The following is a 22,037-nucleotide window of genomic DNA, read 5'->3' as shown; positions in this document are numbered from 1 at the left end:
GATTGCAACTGATGCAAAGTACACTCTCTACCTCAGAGCTAGAACCTCAGTCCAACAGCAGGTACAGAGCTTATCTGGATGGAGGTGGAAGCACAGATGTAGGCAAAGCATCCTGTGGGAAGTTAGCTCAATGGAGAGCAGCAGCAAAGTAGGCATAGGGCCAGAAAATAGTCAGCCGTCGTCTGGTGCAACAGACATGCACGCTCACCATTGGAACATATACCCACCCTCCCATCAATTCACATTGTCTGGATTGTTGTGTATTTCAATGAGAGAGCAGAGAATGCACAACACCTGCATTGCCTGAAAAACAGTGAATAATTTCTGAGGGCCAAGCTAAAAGTGATACCTTGTTGAGTGGGGCATTGGGGGGGCTGTGGTGCACAAAAAGAAATTTCCTCCTTCACAACCCCCTACCATGGTATCTATAGAAGCTTTTGGCAAATTACAGCCACAAGGAATGATAATGTTCATCAGGACTGCATATAAAATTACCTCCCTTTGCACCAGGGTCCTTAACAAAACTTGGCCCTCAAAGTGGCTATCTACTACTTAAAAACAGAAATATGTCAAATTCAAATAACACATTTAACCTAACATTATGCTTTATCAATGTTGTTTTAAATTGCACAAGCTGCCTTGAGTCCAGGCCTGGGGAAAAGGCATGATATAAATAAATTAATATAATAATAACAATAACAGTAATAGTAATAGCGATAATAAACCTAGTTTGACTCTAAATATGAATGAGATGGGCGAGCAAACTGAGCCAAGCCTGGATAGATGGGTTCATAGAGCAGATGGATGAGGGGCCATGAAAGATTCTCAAAATATTCAGGCCACATGAATGGATTAGTCATACAGTGGTACCTTGGTTGTCGAACAGCTTGGCTCCTGAACAAATTGGCTCCCGAACACTGCAAACCTGGAAGTGAGTGTTCCAGTTTGCAAACATTTTTCGGAAGCTGAACATCTGATGTGGCTTCCATGGCTCCCGATTGACTGCAGAAATCTCCGACAACCAAGGTACCACTGTACTTTGTCAGGTGAGGATATGAGAGAGATATGTTAGGGAAGGAGTTTGCATGGTGTGCATGGCAGTGCCCAAAGTTGCAGAGTGGGGATATGTTCTCCAAAAAGATCCCCTCATAACTACCCAATCAAACACAAAAAATGATGAGCTGACTCCAAGTTTCACATTTTGGATGATGATCTTGAAAATCAATGACAGAAGAAAATCAACTGTCCAAGCACACTTGAGCCCAGACATTCCTGCTTTTGGAAACTACAAGTGCCAAGGTCTCCACTCAGTTGCTCCTGCTCTAAGTTATGCTGCAAGACTCCCATTTTTCTCTCGGCTTGTGTAAGAATTTCCCTGCTAATAACACAAGAAGGATGGAGACGTGAGCAGGCAGGAGTTCAATAGAATAGATGGAAGAGATCACTGCCACAAGCAAAGGACAGCAATGAATGTACAGTGGAACATTGGTTCTCGAACGGCTTAGTTGATGAACAAATCAGCTCCCAAACATCGAAAACCCAGAAGTAAGCGTTCCGGTTTTTGAACGTTCTTCGGAAGCCGAACATCCAGTGCAGCTATCAGCTATAGTTTCTGGGGCGCCTGCACCAATCGGAAGCTGCACCTTGGTTTTTTGGAAGTCAAATGGACTTCCGGAACAGATTACATTCAAGAACCAAGGTACCACTGTAGAGACAAACACAAGCCCTCATGCAAAGAAAAATGCAAATTTATATGCACATTCATATAAATGGATAGAGCCAACATCAGAGCCAACAGATATTTGACATACTGGCACTTCTTGACAGTTTTTGAAGATGGTGGATCAAAAATTGTGGTCCTGGGAACTTAACGGAAACCCAGTTAACCCAGTATTAGATAAAAGTGTTTGCGTCCAGTGAAACAAAGGAAGAGAGTAACAGAAGACATTCCAGACATTCCTACCTCTCTCATCAGAATTAGAAGAAACCCCTTATTTAAGCAGGAGCAGGTATTAGTCCAGTTATGCTGCCAGGGTGCGGCCTCAGCTCTCTACATATGAAACGAACACATACCAACTTCCTGCCCACACTTACTCCCTGGTTACTCCTTGCTTCAGTGTTAGTAGGTGGTCTGCTTAGCGTTTGGTTTGGTGCTTAGAACTCCAGATTCAAATCCCCCCTCAACCATGAAGCTCACTGTGTGGCCTTTCTAGACCACATTGCACAACAGGTTTATCAGAAACAAGCTGATAAGAATTGGATGAACTGGTCCTTTAGGCAAAGTGCCAGGAAAGGAAAGAGAGAGAGCTCTCCCAACGGAGTGAGGTTACTCTGTAGGACAAACATTACACGGGGAGAACAGAGAGGGTTCCCAAAGATCCTACACCAAGCCACTATTGCAAAATTTAGATAATATTAATTGTTATAGAAGCCATAGATGATCTTGCAGGTGTGCAGTTTGTTTATAATGGATTTTGTAGTCTATGTTAGACTGGAAGAAAAAGGAGGAATAATAGTAATGGTAGTACGTGGGTGGCACTATGGGTTAAACCACAGAGCCTAGGACTTGCCGATCAGAAAGTCAGGGGTTCGAATCCCCATGACGGGGTGAGCTCCCGTTGCTCAGTCCCTGTTCCTGCCAACCTAGCAGTTCGAAAGCACCTCAAAGTGCAAGTAGATAAATAGTTACCGCTCCGGTGGGAAGGTAAACGGCATTTCCGTGTGCTGCTCTGGTTCGCCAGAAGCGGCTTAGGCATGCTGGCCACATGACCCAGAAGCTGTACAGCGGCTCCCTCGGCCAATAAAGCGAGATGAGTGCCACAACCCCAGAGTCGGCCACGACTGGACCTAATGGTCAGGGGTCCCTTTACCTTTTTAATAGTAGTACAGAACACATGATTCAGCATAATTCTATTTATATCATTAAGGGCAGGACAAATGGTAGCAGATAGAATCCACTGGGCAATGTGATTTTTTAAATGGCAACCCATAGCCTGGCTTTAAGTAAGGAATTGTCATAGGGGAATTGAACCGTGACAGAATTCCTACCATTTGGGTTTCCTACATCCCTACCTGCAATTGCAATTACTACAATGACAGTCAAATTTAGGAACAGATGCCTTTGGATTCTTGCAGCATGAAGAAATATGAGCGGTGGGTGAAGGAACGGCTGAAGTTATGGGATATTTTATGTTGAACACTAGAAATGACGTCTCTTTCTCCCCTCACAGAGACGACTGTGACAACAGATGTTGATTATAGTGATGAGAAAAAGGAGGAACTGGACAACTTGTGGGTGACCATCTTTGTTTTCTTCCTTCTCTTCATCCTCAGTGTTTGCTATAGTGCCACCGTGACACTGTTCAAAGTGAGTAGAGGAAAAGCGATACTACATATCTACACTTGCATCTTACATAAACACTGCAGAGATGGGAGGGGAGAGACAAAATAATAATAATAATAAATAATAATTTTTTTATTTATACCCAGCCAGAAACGGGCTCAGGGCGGCTAACACCAATAAAATTACAATAAAACGTAATAGGGGAAAAAAGTTAATTAAATTAAGGGGTGAAATACTGGTTAAAATATAATTTAAAATGCAGCCTCATTTTAGTAGTAGCCCATAAATCAAAACCATAAGGGGAGGGAAACATAAGGGCCAGGCGGAACAGCTCCATCTTGCAGGCCCTGCGGAAAGATGTCAAATCCCGCAGGGCCCTGGTCTCTGTGAAAGAGTGTTCCACCAAGTCGGGGCCAGTACTGAAAAGGCCCTAGCCCTACTTGAGACCAATCTAACCACCTTGCAGCTCCGGACCTCCAAAGTGTTGTTATTTGTGGACCTTAAAGTCCTCCATGGGGCATACCAGGAGAGGCGGTCTCGTGGGTACGAGGGTCCTAGGATAAGGCTGAAATATTTGTACTGTTTATCGTGAATTAGTGAATGGTTCTGTGGAGGACTTAGCATATACCTTTACACTGTGTCAAACAGTCCATTAAAATCAGAAGGATGGATGAAGAAAAAGATTTGACTTGTTGGTTGGCAAGACAAGTTGACTTGTTGGTAGTTAAATGATAGAATTTGCTCCCACAAGAAGCAATGTTGGCCATTCAGCTTGGAAAGCTTTAAAAGAGGGTTAGACAAACTAATGTATAAGGTTAAGACCGACTAATACCCACAAGGACAATGTTTTACTTCCATTGTTGAAGGCAGCATGCCTCCTAGAACAACTTGTGAGTATAGCACCTTCAAGTCCTGCTTTGAGGCTTCCAATGGAGGCATCTGACTGGTCACTAATAACAAACAGAATTTGCATATTTTTATTCTTCCATGCTCATGTATGTTCTACGTCTTTCTTTATCCCCACCCTCACTCCTTCCCACAGGTAAAATGGCTCTTCTCTAGGATGCTGCAGCTGAAGAAGCAGCCACCAGGCCCTGACTATAAGAATGTGATCCAACGAGTGGCCTAGAAGCATCTTCCTGGGAGCTTGCCCTACACCTTGGAAGGTGCAAAGAAGAAGTCACTGGCTGGAGACAGGACTCCATCTCCCGTATAAACACCTTAAGTTTCTCTCTAACAGTCCACGTTCTTCCCTGGCAAGTAGATATGAAGCCCTGCCCACTCAGGGACTTGTCATGTGAGAGAGGCAATTTTGCTAAAGCCTAGAGCACTGCACTCCCTAAATATCTGATTTCCACAGTCAAGGAGAGCGGAACCAGTTCTCCCACCCAAGGCAGACACACAGGCCTTGAGAAAGGTGCTTTGGCATGGCAACTTAGAAGTAAATCCTACTGAATTCAATGGGATGAACTCAGTGTGCATAGGACTTCAGCCTTTGTGTCTTGAGCTACACTGAGTACCTTCAGTCCTTACTTCCACTGCAACCTCCCCATTTCAGAGCTTCAGGCCTCCTCTCCACCCCATTTGAAATCCTATGCTGTGCCTGCTCATCCAATGTCCCTGCTTCACTAGCAGGCTTCCAGCCTCAGGAAGCCATGAGAGTCTCTGACCTGTTCTATTATAGTCAGATCCACTTATGTACAGTAAATAAACATCCTATAACTCTTTCTGTGTACTTAAACAAACCAATTTTATGACCCACCTACCACTACTGTGATCTTCATGAGACCCGCGACTAGCACTGAGGGCATTTCTGCTATTTTCATATACTGTAGTGCATGTTTTGTGGTCATAAATATATTTACTAGACAATAATAAAAACACAAATAAAGAAAATCGTCTTCTGAAGGTTATTGTTTGTTTTTGTTCCTCCTTCACATACTTTCGGGAAGGAATTTCATCCTCTTTTGAAAATTCTGCCTGTTGTCCTTCATTCCCATAAAATCAGTGGCAGAGGAACCTGAAGACTCCAGGTGTCGTTGGACCCAGCAGTAACAGCCAAAATAACAAATGGTCGAGGATGATGGGTTTTTGTAGTCCAACAACCTCTGGAGGACCATAGTTTCCTCTGCCAGTTTGCATTTCTTAGTGCAGAAAGTATTGATCTGATGTGTAGAGATCTTTCCTATTCTAATTAATTCAAGAGAGTTCTGGAAGCTTCTCTGTGTGAAAGAAGCAAGCAGAAGGTTCATGATGATTGGGTTATACCTTCAGATTATTATTATTATTATTATTATTATTATTAATTATTAATTATTTATATCCTGACCAAAGCCGGGCTCAGTATAGCTGAGTATAGCTGGCTTAAACTGGTTCTCTTATCTCTTTCTGTCAGGGTCATGCTGACTATAAAAATAGACCAGGAGGAGCCTAGGTTTCACTTTCTATCTGTTTTTCTCCTAGTACAGTATGGGGTTCTGTACATGTGTTTAGTGTTAAGGCTTAGACTTATTACAAGTTATTGTAAGTTTAAGTCAAGTCTGCTGCAACTGGACTTCTTATGGTCAGTGCCAAGTCTGAATATATTGGATTTGTGACCTTTTCACTCATTTGCCTTCAGTAGCAGTAAAGCTCTGCTGGATGAAATATTCATCGTCTCTGGTCTATTTTTTGTGAATCCCGCAACGTGTTTCAGGTTTTGCTCTGCTAACTATACGCCGGGGTTCTGCTCTGGATCATATTGAGTAGAATTTCAATGACATCCTCACCCTTTACTTACATCTTGGATTGCCTGGACTCCTACACAGAGCCATTTCTATCTGTTCCTTCAAAGGCTTTCTCAAAGCTCACCTTTTCCCTAAACCCCTTTGGCCCTTCAGGCTCATCCATGACTCAGAGGAAGCCAGATACTAGAGGAGAGAAAGATGTTTTTAAAAGCCTTCACTGCTCTTGTTTTATAAATTTATGCCACTTTTACTACTGGGATGAAGCCTTGACAAGCTCCTGTTGTGGTGCAAAAAGAAAACAAACCCATGATTTGTTTCACCTGATGGGATATTTCCAATACACATGAAGCCTGGGATAAACCTTTCTACTTAAAAGGCTTATTGAAAGAAGAAAGAAAGTCCAAAGTGTAGATACGCCATCACAAATGGCCCATTTTTATATCGTATGGAATGAATCTCCAAATAAAATTGTCTCTGCAGGCGGCCCTCACCTGCAGAACACTTGGTGATCATTTGGGACAATGCAAAGGGAGTAAAACTATAATACAGTGGTACCTCGGGTTACATAGGCTTCAGGTTACATACGCTTCAAGTTACAGACTCCGCTAACCCAGAAAGAGTACCTCGGGTTAAGAACTTTGCTTCAGGATGAGAACAGAAATTGTTCAGTGGTGGCGCGGCGGCAGCGGGAGGCCCCATTAGCTAAAGTGGTGCTTCAGGTTAAGAACAGTTTCAGGTTAAGAACTGCCCTCCAGAATGAATTAAGTACTTAACCCGAGGTACCACTGTTTTCAGCTTCAGGAAACAAACTTAGCTTGAGCATTACTCTGCTATCACTCTTTGCATTTCTCAGTTTCTAGCGTCGGTGGGAATCAGTGTCGTTTGAGCCCTCAAAAATGCCCCAAAGGAAGATTGTATTCTGCCAAGTGCCAATTACCTAGTTACTATTTAAGGGATATCATTCCGTATATTCACAACTACCAGGAAGTTTCCATACTTTCTACAGGTGCCAAAACCAACTGGATGGCACCAGGTTAAAGAAAGCTGGTTTTAAAACGTGTGGGGGTTTTTAATCCCATCAGAGACTTCCAAATAAAACCCCACAGCCCTCTCTTTACTGACTGGCATTTTCCATCATCCCAAGCCAGCATGAGAAGGGTGAAAGGAGTTGCAATCCAGCAACATCTGGAAGGCAGAAGACTGCTACCACAGAGCACCACAGAGCACTTAAAACACATGCAACTCCCATTGCGTGTCGAGGTCCCCAGGGCCACCCCAGTAACTCACGCATCACACAGAATTTTTGTTTAAGGAAGGTTTTTGGCATAATTTTGGCCACAACTTTCTTAAAATACAAAAAAGGTGAGTGGTTGCTTAGGCATTGGCTGTGAGTATCTGCCCCCACCATGGGGGACAGACTGACATTCTGCATGAAGTCAGAATAGGGGAATACACTTGAGGGTAGCGTCGGAGCAGGGAACCTGCCCTCAGCCCTCCCCAAATGCAACCAGGAGCTCATCCCCCCCTTGACAGAGTGGATAAGCAATAGTTAGCTCCTGATTCCTTTAACGGAATCCCTTGCAGCAGCAGCATTAGAGGAGCAGGCACTGCCAATCCATGCCCCTCAACTAACCAAACCATAAACCAATGCCTAACCGCAACCTTACAAGTTGTGACGATTTGCTACGCAGTAGGCAAAAACCAAATGGCCCCAGCCAATCAGCTAGATGGACAAAATTCCTACCATAAACCAATGCCTAACCGCAACCTTACAAGTTGTGACGATTTGCTACGCAGTAGGCAAAAACCAAATGGCCCCAGCCAATCAGCTAGATGGACAAAATTCCTACTGGGCCCCTGCCGCAATCTGATGCAAAGGCGAAAAGAGGAAGCCCTAGCCTCGTGCAAGGAGTTTTAGCATTTCTGGCTGTTAATCAATAAATGGCAACATTAACTTCATCCCAACAACAAGGGAAGCCCCAATCACATCAGTGGCCAACGATCAATTAGCCCGCCCCCAACTTTGGAGTGTCCTGGCGGCCCCCACCTCAACACATGCTCTCCATAAAGGAGAACACGCTTTGGTTGCAAAGCAATAATGGGGGATATTTTTGACTCAGTGACAAAGCTCTGCATATATGTTTATAATGAAGAAATGTTAAACAACCTGTGTGGCAGAGTTGTAGGCCTTGCTTTGTTATGATGCCGCAAGCCTGTGTAGCAGTGGTTCTTAGTGACGGCTACTGAGAAAGAGGCACAATCAGTGACGGTGAGAAAGGTGGTATATTTAATTAACTGGTAACTAATAAATGATTGGTTTAATTATGAAGCATGTTAGTAAGTAGAAACAAATGGTTGGAATTCTTTTCCTTGGCCAGGTTAACTCCAAATTTTGCTACTTCATAGCAACTGAAAGTCTGGATTTTGAAAACAAGATAATAAGTCAACACAAACAAATAAGAGCGGGGAGAAAGCGAAGTTGTGTGTAGGCAAAAGTTTCATTGTTTAATATCTTTATATCTTATAAAGCAAGGTGGTTCGCGCGTAAGATTAAGCCAAACCATGACCTAGCTCATTGCAGCATAGAGAATAACGTGATTAAGTTTAATTAACTGATAATTAATAGGTCCTTAATTAATTAAGATTGAGGTACGTAAGTGAAAACAAATGGCTGGAGTTTTTCCTTGGCAAGGTTAACTGCATCAATTTTTGCTATTTCACAGCCATATGTATCTCAGGAAATAAATGCCTGGATTTTGAAAACAAGTCAACAAGTCAACACAAACAACCGGGGGTGGGGAGGGGAAGTTGTGTGCGGATGAATGTTTCATATGACCAGTTTTGGATCCCAATTATAGCCCCTAGACCTCACTCAACCATGCTAAAAAAATTATTTCAGAACTTCATGTCAGCTCCAAGGACGTCATAACTGTAATTTCTTTTTTTGGCTTCTTTTCTGAGAGCATGATTAGGGGAAAAATCTCTGAAGCCCCCATTAGAACAGAAATGACATCCAAAGGGAAACAGGTGGCAGGTCAGTAGCAAAGGACCACTTGCTTCAATCAGCTCCAGACTTTGGTTGGGTGAGTAAGCAAAGGTTTGATTGTGTGTATTTTGGAACTCGCTCCGCACAGAAATACATCCAGCATCTTTACACTTAAAGTATTTTGTTTTGAGGGACCCAACTCTACAATTCTATGGTTCTATGACTCACCTTTTTGTGGGATTTATATTGCTCCATTTTGCTTGATGTTTTTGCCTTACCTGTTTTATCATTGTAATGGTTTTATCTGTTTTAGAAGTGCGTATCTTTTTGTTTTCACCTGCATTGGGACCTTAAGGTGAAGGGCAGGTAAGTAGCATTATAACTCAATAAATAATACTTTGGGGCTCTGGAAAGATCGAAACATAGATAAGCCAGAGGAAGGGAATTTCCGAAATCAATCCCTGTCTCCAGGCACCGTGTGACTGAAAACAAGCCTAGGAACGTGGACTAGCATTTCTCAGTGGGCTTCCAAACTCAGATAAAATGTAAGGTATAAACATGATAAATAAATATTTGTGTTTTAGGTGTCTTGTATTGATATTCAGGCCTCCCAGCTGAGACTGAACCGTAAGGCTTGCTTGCCTCCACCCTCCAGCTGGGCATCTCCAAATCAGGCACCAGCTTAATGTCAGTCAGTTGGAGCAGGCGGAAAGGGTAGCCTAGATCCATCCCATCAGCTTCCCTGAAGATAAGCAAGAAGTGTCTGGTTTACTTACCAGAAACTTGGCATGTGAATTCTTCAGGGAGAGCAGATGCACATGAACCTGATCCAAGTACTGAGGGAAGCTCAGAGCAAGAGGCCTTCTCAGATGGAGCTATTTGCCATCTTGCCCTACCCTAAGTGCTTGCCTCCTCTCCATTACACATTTAAGCTTATGGAAGCTCTTGTGGGGTGGAAAGAGCTTCACCTGAAAGCCTGGACCAAGCCTGGTTCATACAATCATAGAACTGTAGAGTTGGAAGGGACCCTGAAGATTGTGTTGGAATATGCAGCTGTCCCATACGAGGATCAAACCTGCAACCTTGGTGTTATCAGCACCAAACTCTAACCAACCAAGCTATCCCAGTCAAGAGATCTCCGATTCCCTGGCAAAACACCGGCTTGCTTCACCAAAGTTAGTGTGGAGTAGTTACAGGTTGGTAGCTGTGTTGGTCTGCCATAGTCGAAACAAAATAAAAAAAAAATTCTTCCAGTAGCACCTTAGAGACCAACTAAGTTTGTGATTGGTATGAGCTTTCATGTGCATGCACACGAAAAGCTCGTACCAATAACAAACTTAGTTGGTCTCTAAGGTGCAACTGGAAGGAATTTTTTAATAGTGTGGAGTAGGTGAGCTTCAATGAATCTGAGACAGAAAAAGTGGGCTACTTTAAAAGCTTTCCCCAGACTTATCCTTCCATTTGGGAGGTTTTTCACTTCCTGGGTGAGCATAATGTTCCGTGTAGCCATCGGAGAGAAAGGTAGCAACCCTTACGGAAGGCTGACAATTATAAAGATAATTCTTCCCCTCCTAGCTGAGCAGGATGCATGTAAAAATCTGTTGATGAGCAAAAGGACCCTGGAAGTCGTCTTGGAGTTGGGTGTTCAGGTGCACTGTTGCCACCCCATCCTCCCAGATGGGTACCAGTTTTCAAGGAAGCTGACAGGGAGTACGGGAGATATCTGAAAGTCAGCCCCAAGCCTAACATTCAGCTAGGAGATCACTGAGCTCCCCCAGTAAGTGTCAGGTTTCCAAGAAGCTGCCAGAGTGGAAGGGGCTTGCCTGACCTCCTATATGAGCACAGCAGGCTTCACTGAGCTACACAATAAGCTGCCCTAAGCCTGGTGCTTAGTTGGGATTTTCAGCTTTGAGAAACCTGACCTGGGGCAGGTTAGGTGCCCGAGCTCAGCTGGGACATTCCTGCCCTCCCAGGTGAGCAACTGGCTTCACAAAGCTGTCAGCAAGCCAGGGGGATACCAGAAAGTCTTTTGCAAGCATAATGCTCAGCCGAAAGATTTATGACCTCCCAGGAGAGTCCCAGGCTTCAGTGAAGTGGGAAGGCAGTGAGAAGGCTACCTGAAAGCTTGCCTGGAAACTGATACTCAGCTGTGAGAATCCTGGCCACCAACCTTTGCAGTATGCTTCAAGGTAGTTTCCTGGAGGGGAAACCGGGAGGAGTATCTGGAAGAATGATTTTAAACTGAAAGATTCATGTGGCTCAGCTATAGGCTTCGGGGAATCTGGCTTGGAGAAAAAGGCTCTCTACCTCAGCCAGCCTGGTGCTCAGCTGGGCAACTGCTTGTCCCCCAGCGTGAGTATCTGGCTTCAGGGGAGTCACCAGGGAGCAATGTTTCCCAAGTCTTTGGAAGCAGCCCTGGGCTAACTCCAAAACAGCAAGTGCAAACAAGGAACCAGAAGGTTGAAGAAGGAGGGCTTTGAGGAGCCGAGGCTCCTGGGTCCTGCTCTCTGCTCCAAAAGTCGGGGTGCCCTTTGGAAGAGAAAGACCCCTTCCCAAGCATTGTCAGAGCTGAGGCAGGCAGGACTCCTGGATTCTGGCTGGAGTGAACTGAGGAGTGGGACAGAACTCTTCTTAGGGCACTTCTGAAAGCCTAAACTCTCCATAGCTGACTTATTCCTACTCCCAGGAAAACAGGTAGGGGAAACAATCTAGTTTTAGCTTGAGGAGGGTAGTGTTGCCAAGTGGTTTAGAGCAACAGCAGGACTGGGATGCATTTAAGAAGGAGTAGGATCGGCTCCTGTGCCTATGGAGGGGTGTGGAGCAACAAATTTGAAGCCCCAGCTTTGGAAAGGAAAGGTAAGCTGGAGCAGGTGAGAGCCAGAGCTCCTGGGTTCTGTCCCCAGCTCTGGGCGAGGGTGGGAAGGACTTTGCTTTGACCCAGAATTTTCAAGCTCCATCCCTATCTAAGTCAGGTTTCCTGAGTTATAAAGCAGGAAGAGGACATTTCCAGAAGGCTTGTCTGTAGCTTGTCAGAGGCAGCATGGCTCTGAATGCCCGTTGCTGGGCACTCACAAGTGGGGAGAGCACTGTTGCGCTTAGGTCCTGTCTGTGGGATTTCCATGAGCATCTGGTTGCCCACTGTGAGAATGGGATGATGCACTAGATGGACCATTGGCCCAGTCCAGGAGCATGCTTCCTATGTTGTGTTTGAAGGGCCCTAGAAAGCCATAGCAGTGGGGTGTTGAGACCCAGCCACTGTGGGTCAGAAGGAAAGTTAGCTATGGCAGTCTAGAATAAAAGGAAGCCCAAGCTTTGCAAGGAGCGTGTTTTGTGTGTGCAGGGAATTGGGACTCCGCCTAAGCTCTTATGTGAACATAGGAAGCTGCCTTATACTGAGTCAGGTCATTGGTCCACCTAGTCCAGGGCTATCTAAACCGACTGGCAGTGGTTCTCCATGGTTTCTTTCCCGGTTGTAAGTAGAGATTCCCTGAACCAACTAGGTTGCAATGGGTTACAAAGCACCAGCGTTGCCTAATGGTTTAGAGCAAGGCAGCTTACTGGGAGCAAAGTTTTTGGCAGCTGTTTTTAGGCAGATGGCTCAGATGTTCAGAGCACATCTTAGTAGGAAGGGGGGGGGATTTAATGGCTTAGAGTGCTCCTAAGTACTCAGCCAACCATTGCACAGAAAGTGGGGATGCTTCAGCTTAGAGAGGAGTCCCTTCCACACCTTCAAGGGAAATTGAGTACAAAGTTTGCTTGGGTTCCTGCTTTCTATCTGCGACATTCGCAGGGAAGGTTAGCCAGCAGAGCAGGTTTGCCTTGGGAAGAGGAGAGTTCTCCTAAGAAGTGTTCCTGAGTTCTTAAAGATGGCTGAGAGCTGGAGGGTTGAGGGAGGGTGCAAGCCAGGACCCCAGGGTCCTAGTGCAAACTGGTAGAGAAGAGATAAAGTGGAGGACAGCAGATCAGCTGGCTGGGCACAGACAAGCCAGACTGTCTGGCCTCTGCTCCAATGAGTTATTGCCAAGTGAGCTGGGAACCAGGATTTCTGGGTTCTAGGGCCAGCTCTGAAAGCCACACTGAGAAGCCATGAAAATGGAGTTGAGAGGGATGTGGGTTGATGAGACTCCTCAGTGAGAGGCAGTGTGGTGTAGTGGTTAGGGTTTCTTGCTAGGACCTGGGTGAGCAGAGTTCAAATCTCCACTCAGCCATGAAGCTCATTGGGTGACCTTGAGCCAGTCACTCACTCTCAGCCTATTTCACAGGGTTGTTGAGAGGATAAAATGGGGATCAGAACTATGTACGCCACCGTGAGCTTGCTGGAGGAAAGGTGGGATAGAAATGCAATCAATCAATCAATCCTCAAGTGGCAATGTGCAAAAGAGGCAGGGCTCTTGCACTGTTTATGATTGCCTAGAAAAGGGGATTTCAGCAGGGGGGATTTTCATTGGCAGTGAGACTTGGCAGGGGCAACGTTGCCAGGGAGTGAGGATCTGGCCGGCAGGAGGGCAAGGGACTGGTGGGGTTTAGGGTTGCCACCTGCTTTTCTGACTCTACTTCTGTACCTGTAACAGTAGTCTGAGAGGCACAGAAATTCTGCAATGAAAGTGTATCCTGGCATCAAAATTTCCTCCTGCTAAATTGTGCTTTGTGTGTGTCAGGCTTTAGAGACAAAAAAAAATATGTGCCAACCCCAGGGAGAAAGGAAAGGTCGCTTTCAACTGTGGGACACAAGCAGTGCAAAGAGGGGGCAGAAAAGACCTGCTGTCGTTGCTCTGTGTTTTCTGTACATTGAAATGTGGGCAGGAAAAAGCCCAATATTTAGTTTAAGCCAATGCTTTACCCTATTGAGAAGTTCATTTCTAACTTTAGATTGTGTGAGTTAATAATATAAGGCTAATAATATAAAGTTAATACTAACAAGGAGGGGTTTTCCAACCAATCAGGGAGGAAAAACTTGGTTTGCTGTTGTTTAACAGCCACCTAATTGGCAGAAAATCAGTAATGCCTGCAGATTGACTGATTGTTACAAAGACAGGCCCCTGGCTTGTTAACCTCCTCACACACACACAGCCCTCAGCTTTCCTTTTTAAGCAGACTTAATCAAACTCTTTTGTACAAAACTCAGCTGAGCCTGATGGGTCAAATAGGGAGCCATCAAAGGCACCAGAACAGGGAATGAGAGCCGCAATGAACTGAAGGAGCCATGTGTCAGTATTATGGGGTGGCAGGTATGAGTCAGCAGGAAAACTATGGTCAATAGCCAACTTTTTTTACAGGGCTCTGCAGCTGGGGAAAAAATCGGCTGAGCCTAACAATTCAAGTGGGGAGTTATCAGGTGGTTCACAGAATTGAATCCAAGTTCCCGGGATTCTTTGGGGGAAGTCATATGCTTTAAATGTATAGCTTGGGTGTGACCAAAATGGCAAACAGTAAGAGAAAATACGAAGCTCCTTTCATTAGTGCAGCTACATCATTGCTGCATCTGCATGCTGTGGGGGAAACTTCACCTGCTGAATTTATGCCCTGCTGATGGAAGCTGTTGTTCAAAACTTTTGGCAGGAACTTGGCTGGCTTAAGACTGCACTCGAAGGAAACTGCTAGGCCAAGAATGGGGCACCTGTGGTCCTACAGATAATGATGACTATCGGTACATCTCCCATCACCCCTGCCCTTTGGGGCTGATGGGAGTTGGAGTCCAGCGACATCTGGAAGGCCCTGGTCCCTGGGCTGCCCAAAAGACCATTATTTCTGGGATATTTGGGGCCCGTAAAACTCCAGTTGTTGATAACTTGCATGGAATCTTCAAAATGTTGAGAATATTATAGAACAGATTGAAATTGATTGTATAATTTATTATTAGTATTAGTAGTAGTATTTAGTATCGCCATCAGCTGGTGCAGTTCAAATGTTCTCTACCTCCGTTTGCTTGTTGTTTTTTTCCATTTTTCTTCTTAAAAAAATTCTGCTGAACAGTTTTTCCATTTTTCTTCTAAATGCTTCTATTTGCTCTACCTTTTACTGAATGCAAGAGGGTGGTAAACAGGATGCAGGACATCTGGGCAGATGCAGATGGTGCTGAAATAAGAGGAAGTGAAACAGAAAACAGAGCTAAAACAGGCCATGAATGTTGAGACCTGGTTGATGGTAGTAAAAATGCTACCTAGGACAAATATCTGGATCTTCATCTGCAGTTCATTTATAGGCCCAAATGATCCTAGGAAATGTGCTTTTGAAACCAAGCACTGTGACTGAAGTATGTGTCTGCTCTTCTCCTTCTGCCCACTAATTAAAAATATTAAACTACTTTTAGCTCCTCAAAAGACTTCAGTGAGAGTATATACACACCATGCATTTAAAGCACACTCTTAACCCAAAGAATTCTGGGAACTCTGGCCTCACAGAACTACAATTCCAGGCACCCTTAACAAACTTATTCTCAGGATACCTTGGGAGAAATTATGTGCCCTAAATGTATGGTGTTTATGCAGCTGGAGTCTAGCAGTAAAACAGGGCCAGTTTTTAAAAAGGTGGGGAGCTCTAAGTAAAAATTACGGTATATATTTTTGTTCGTGTGATGGCTCTAGCTGTTTATAATTTAGAAGCTATTGAGCCATGCAAGGTTCTTATTCAGAATTAAAGTCACGCTCTGGTCACAGAAACACATCCCTTTCCTGTAACCCAACCTTCTGGGTCCCCCCGTGTCCCCCCCTAATGTCCCACTGATCCTTCCGCATTGCCACAGAAGCATGTCCTTTTCTCACAGACAGGACCCCACCCACTTGGGCACCTGTGAAATACAAAATAAAATGTCTCCCGTATTTAATCTAATATGATGGCTTATGGGGAGATATTTTACCTTGACACAAAGCTTCAATCCTATGCACAATCACTTGGTGTCAACTAATTAACTCTGTGGGGTATACTTCACAGTGAGCCTTCATAGGATTGCACTGTAAATGGATGTCAAATCAAATTATAGTAGAATCCCATGCATGTTTCCTCAGAAGTAATACCCACTGTGTTCAGTGAGGATTATTCATTTGGGAAGTCTGGGAAGAATCCTTTGGGAAGTGTGTGCGGCCTTAGAGTTTAGTGGTTGTATTCTACATGTGTGAGAGTATATGAGTGGCTTTTTAATGAATTAGTTTAGAACATAGGGAGAGTTATGTTGGATGAGGCCAATGGCTCTAGTCCAGCATAGGTTTGTCCTCCAAGGCAGATAATTTTGTCAATGGTTGTTAATCAGATCTGAGTGTTTTCTCCATAGAACTCAGCACTGTAAGGTTTTCAAACCTCACAACTGTGAAAATAAGCTTGAACGTGGTTGGGCAGTGCCTGGGAACAAATCTTGGAAGATAGCATAAGGGTGCTGAATATGCTTCTCAGCAGCTTCCTTGTCCCTAGGATAACAAGAAACCGCAAGTCAAATTATGCAATAATTCCAGGTAGCCTTCACAGCTTTCGACCAGGACTGAAGACCAGATTCACATGGCATGGAAGTGAACAATATCTTGTTTCCCACTCTTGGCAAGGAGACACAAATGCTTGCCCAAGGAACAGGTTGTCATCACATCTTTTTCTTCATTTGCAGCATCTCCCACAGCCCCAGTCGTCTTCCCATTGTCCCCCTGTTGCCAAGACCTCGCCACTGCCTCCCAGGTTACCGTGGGCTGTCTGGTCTCTGGCTACTTTCCCGAACCAGTCAAAGTACAGTGGAATTCAGGATCCTCGTCTGACATCCGGACCTTCCCTGCTCTATGGGATTCATCCAGTGGCCACTACACTCTCAGCAGCCAGCTCACCATCCCAGCCAGCACTTGGGAATCAGAGAAGCTTCAATGCCATATTGTACATACAGCTACCAGCTCCACAATCAACAAAGAGATTGGACGTGAGTCTGGTTGAGCCTTTGTTCTGCTCTGCTTTCTTCCTCCTTCAGTGTTTGTTGGGTGGAGCAGAAAGAAATGAAATGTGGATTGTGTGGGTGAAGGGATGGATAATGATTGCAATATTTTTGGTCCTACCATCTGACTTTTGTATCCTCAGAAGCACATTGAGCACTACAGAGAACACTCACAAATATTGTGGGTTGTATCCAACCAAATTCTAATCAAGAGTAGACCCACACATTGAAATTAAGGAACCTAAATCGGCCATACCCATTAATTTCAGTGGGTCTGCTGTAAGTATGACTACCAATAGATACAACCCAGCGAGATCGGATGTAGGGAATCCTTGGCCCTCCAGATTTGCTGAACTAAGACTCCCAATTGACCATTCTTACTTATGAGAGTTATATTTCAACAACATCTGGAGAGCCAAAGGTTCCCCACATGTGCCTGTGATAGACAAGACAGCAGTGGGAAGAAAGGATTTAGAATTATCCAGTTAATAGTGATTCAAATTTAGGGAAAGTCAGGTTGCACCATGACAGATTGTAGCAATAGGTGTCAAAATTCAGCAAAAACACCCTCTTCATTTTTCTTTTGAGAATCTTAGCAACACAGGATGTTCTGCACACACACACACACACACACACTTTCTTAAATTAGTCTTTTAAAAAACAACAACAAAAGGAACGGTGCATTTAACATATGTGATCTCATTTCAACTGTTTATACATAGTTTACCCGCCCTCTAAGTGGTCCTTAGGCCTACTTAGAACCGACAATGAAACAGAAGAGGGAACTGCCCTCCACTGTCCTCCTTGGCACTGGGCGCAGCAAAGTTAAATTTGATGTTTAAGAAAAGAAGTGGGTTTAGTGCAGGGATTCAGAGGAGAAAGAGGAATAAGCTTGATTCACAGAGAGTGAGGCTGTTCTACCCTCTCTGGGAAAGGCTAGCATAAGGAGAGAGGGAAATGAATACAGGAACCAAAGGGAACTAATGGCAGGTGAATTAGAAGCCACTCACATTTAGGGAATTGGGGGGGGGGGATTCAGTTCAGTTTGCATATCAATACAAACTAATTCACACTACCTGGAATAATGCACAAACAGAAAGCCCATTCTCCTAAATTCGTGGTTCTCTGAATTTTGTGATGCAGTTCCCCTGCCCAAAAAGTGTGCAAAAATATTCAAAAAATACATATATTCACCAAAAAACAGTGCACACAAATGTATTATGTTCAGGAAAATTGTTTCCAGATTGTGTATTTATTCAGCAAAACTACATACAAGACATGAATATTAAGCACAGTTTGTACTAAAATCCTGGCTAATTCTCAACTAAATAATGTAGACATGCGGAGAACTGAATTTAAGTTTAGGGAAATGAGACAGGTGGTTAGGTGCACTGTACATCATTAAAATACAGGTATTCATGATACCCTATACTTCCTATTCTTCCAGCCTGTGAAAAGAAAGATCCCATAGCCCCAAAGGTCCGCTTGCTCCATTCCTCCTGCAAGGCCAGCTCCAGAGATGCCACCATTGAGTTGATGTGCGTTATCTCCAACTTCTACCCCAATAATGTGACGGTAAATTGGCTGGTGAGTGAGAAACCTATGTCGCAACCCTCTTTCACTGAGCAGCCCTGGAAAGATACCCATGGGTACACCTTCAGTGCCATCAGCACAGTCAACATTAGCCAAGCAGACTGGGAAGATGGGAATGTCTACGTCTGCCAGGTGTCCCACACAGCAACCCAAACTTCTGTGAGAAGCAAAGCCAAGATCTGTGAAGGTAAGAACTCTTGACTCAGTTCTGACTTGGTTAGGTTCGGATGAAGTGGGCATGGACTGAAAAACAGAAAGGCCAAGAGCAAGGGGCTACTTCCATTTTATGGTGGAATGACCCAGAAACACATCTATCATGGTCCTTTGCTATTTGGAATGGCTTTCTCCAACCTTTTGCCCTACTGGTTTATCTGAGGTTTTACCTCCATTTATCTGGAACTTGAGAGACTGAACCAACTGGAGGCAGGACTCCGTGTCATAGAGGAGGGCACCAAGCCAGTTTTCCTTTGAAAAATCTTGATAGGTGGCTTTTTCGCGCACTCAGATTTCTACAGTTTAGAGTAAATGTTTGTCAGGGAGTTGAGAAAACACTTTCTCTTCTTCTACTGGAGGCAGTTTGGCTTGATTACTTTGCCACCAGCTGTAAATCTCTCTATGGCACACTGGTGTTGAAAGTGATCCATTGGGGAATCTGGGGAATGGGCAAACACACTAGTTAAAGGGGTGCAAGTTCCAAAAACAACAGAGAACTGGGATTATTCAGCAATGGTAGAAGGTGCTGGAGTTGTTCAAGGGAAGGAAAGGGACTGACAGGAACTCTCAGGTGAGCCAAATGGGGAGCCTGGACTGACTTAGCTGTAGAGCTACTCTGAAAGAGAAGCAAGCAGAGTAGGATAAGATTCTGTGAGCAGGCTGGGAGGGAAATGGTGGGAGGAGACTTGGGACTTGACATGGTTTTTTGCATTCCCAGACTCCTCAGGAACTCCCCTCAAAGTTTTCATCCTACCCCCAAGCCCCAACGACCTTTACATGGATAAGCAACCCAAACTCAGCTGCATGATAGTCAACTTAGAGAGCGAAGAGGAAGAACTGGAAGTGACCTGGTCACGTCAGACAGCAGGAAGTCTAACCCCTGAGCCACTTGCATGGAGAGAGGAGGTTAATAACACCTTCACCGCATCCAGCTCTGTGATCGTTTCCGAAAGCGACTGGTTGTCAGGGGAGACTTTTATCTGCACAGTGCAACACCCATCCCTGCCTCAACCGAAAACAAGAGAGATTAGCAAGAAGAAAGGTAAGCGGGAAGCAGGCCTGCTCTCCACCCTGCAACTGGTGTCCCTAGTTTCCCTCCAACCTCCTGAGCAGGAAAGAGATTACTGGAAATGCATATCAATGTAGCACCATTTAGAACAAGCACAAGATACCAGTGTGGGCAGTGAGATCTGGCAACGCAAAAAAAAGAAAAATTCAACATGTTGAGTAGTTTGAGGGGGGCATAGTTGCTTGAGGTCCCCACAACCGTCCCACCATCACCTCAACCCACATGCAGTGCTTTAAAAAACCTGTATAGCATGATTTGACACTTGTGCCAAGAAAAGTTGTACCACATGGGAAATAATGCCTCTAGCATACTGGCTTCCACCCCCATAAAAATGAAGTCTCTATTCCGTGTGATAATTTTCCATCTGACTAATAATAATAGTTGTGCAACATGTCCTGACGTAGATGGACTATTGTTGCTATTATGTACAATGCAGTTATGAACATCATTGTAACCAAGGCCCATTTCGCACCTTTAATCTGCTCTGCAGGCAGCTGTTTGAGTGACAGCTCTGGAGAGGCAGCGTCAGAGAACCAGCCTCCTGATTCTGTCTCAGGGCAGTTTGGGGGGTTCTTGTGTGCTACGAAATTTCTGTATACACCTGAGAAAAGGGGTGATGTGAATGTCCTCTAAATGGCACATTAGTGGTGTGTTTTGTTCATTCACCAGAGAGAAGTCCAGCAAACATGTCAGGGGGTTTTCTGAACCATTCAAGACATGTAGCCCAAACCATGTTTCCCTAAGCCAAGAATGGGAAACTTGTGGTTCTCCAGGGATTATGGGAGTTGTAGTTCAGCAATATCTGGGAGGCTAGAGGTTGCCCATACCTGGTGCAGAAGCCTTTGTATCTCTTCCATTCCCCAGCTCCCCACACAGTTTCCACTAATTTGACCTAAACTGAATAGTCATTTTCTTTTTCTCTTTCTGTTTCCCTATGCATAACAAGAAACCAAAGAAGCGCCAGGTGTGTATCTCTTCCGCCCCCACAATGATGAGCTCAGGTCTAATGGCCGTTATGTCTCCATCACTGCCCTGGTGAGAGGGTTCAAGCCCAGTGACATCTCCCTGAAATGGCTCAAGAATGGGAACCCTCTGCCTGAAGCTGACTATCTCAGCACCCCTGTCTACAGTGATGGCGATGGTTTATATTTCTTGTTCAGCAAGCTGAAAGTCCCCAAAGCAGACTGGAACAGAGGTGATGTCTATACCTGCATGGTTGTCCATGAAGGTCTGGCCCTCAAGTTCATTCAGAAGACCATTGAGAAATCCCGGGGTAAAAAATGAAAAAGGCCCTCAGCCAGCATTGCGACCCCATCGCCCTATGGCCCCAGATTTTTTTCTCTCTCGAGATTGTTAGACCAACCCTTTGTAAAAAATCTCCATGCAAAAATGTACCCAATGGCTGAATAAAAAAAAAGAACTCATCCAAAGACTGTCATAGATATCTATTATTGTGGCTCTTCCAGGAGAGAAAGTGGCTTGTGGGGGGATTAATGGGGAAATGGGATTAATCTCTCAAAAACAAATGCCAAATGTTTAAGGTTGGCAGCAGAGGGAAAATGTGTTTATCATTGTCACAGTTGTATCCTATTTCCAAGAAGGAGCCCAGGCCTTCATATATCAGGTAATACCAAACTAGCCTCACAACAGCCTTGAGGAAACATGGTTTCTCCCAGGCCCCCCAGTGAATCTTCATTATCAAGTGGTGACTTGACTCTCTAAGCCTCACACACATCTCCCCGCACCGAGTCCCAACACTCTGCTCACTGCTCCACACTGCCTACCCTCTGCACATGCTCAGAAGGGCACACTCTCATTTTCCATTTCGGAGAGCAAGAAGTGTTTCAGTTGGTCATACTGCAAGGACATATAAAGATACATGGCGTGGTCTCAAAAGGAACACACAGACACACATGCACACCACAGGATTTTATAAATAAAAGAAACACTAAAAAAAAGAGACAAAATGGCAGAGAAACAGATGTATTTTACTATTTCCTGTCATATTCTAAAAAAAAAAATTAAAGGCAAGCTTTAGTCAGTATAGTCACTTTCTTGGCATCTATTTACAGATAGAGGAAGGGCAACAGAAAATTATGTTTTCTGATATAATCTCTCCACCCCCCCATCCCACTTCCCCCATCAAACAGATACAAAGCATATGATGTAAAAGCTGGCGTCAGAGGTTGGCCAAAAAATAATTG

General features: G+C 44.5%; 2 gene segments (V, D, J or C); both read left to right on the top strand.

The window, feature by feature from the left end:
- The first annotated feature begins 1,332 nt into the window (after positions 1-1,332).
- Positions 1,333-4,729, top strand: LOC309353929 (immunoglobulin heavy constant gamma 2B-like). The segment is given in 3 exons: positions 1,333-1,545; positions 3,231-3,367; positions 4,386-4,729.
- Positions 4,730-9,083: 4,354 nt separating this feature from the next.
- LOC309355833 (immunoglobulin heavy constant mu-like) lies at positions 9,084-21,266 on the top strand. The segment is given in 5 exons: positions 9,084-9,152; positions 16,647-16,946; positions 18,406-18,738; positions 19,483-19,806; positions 20,780-21,266.
- The last annotated feature ends 771 nt before the right edge of the window (positions 21,267-22,037 follow it).

The sequence above is a fragment of the Podarcis melisellensis genome (genome assembly GCF_964234715.1).
Source record: "Podarcis melisellensis genome assembly, chromosome: 13".
NCBI classification, from domain to species: domain Eukaryota; kingdom Metazoa; phylum Chordata; class Lepidosauria; order Squamata; family Lacertidae; genus Podarcis; species Podarcis melisellensis.
Note: the sequence above shows the minus strand (reverse complement) of the source record. Positions and strands in the feature narration are given on the sequence as shown.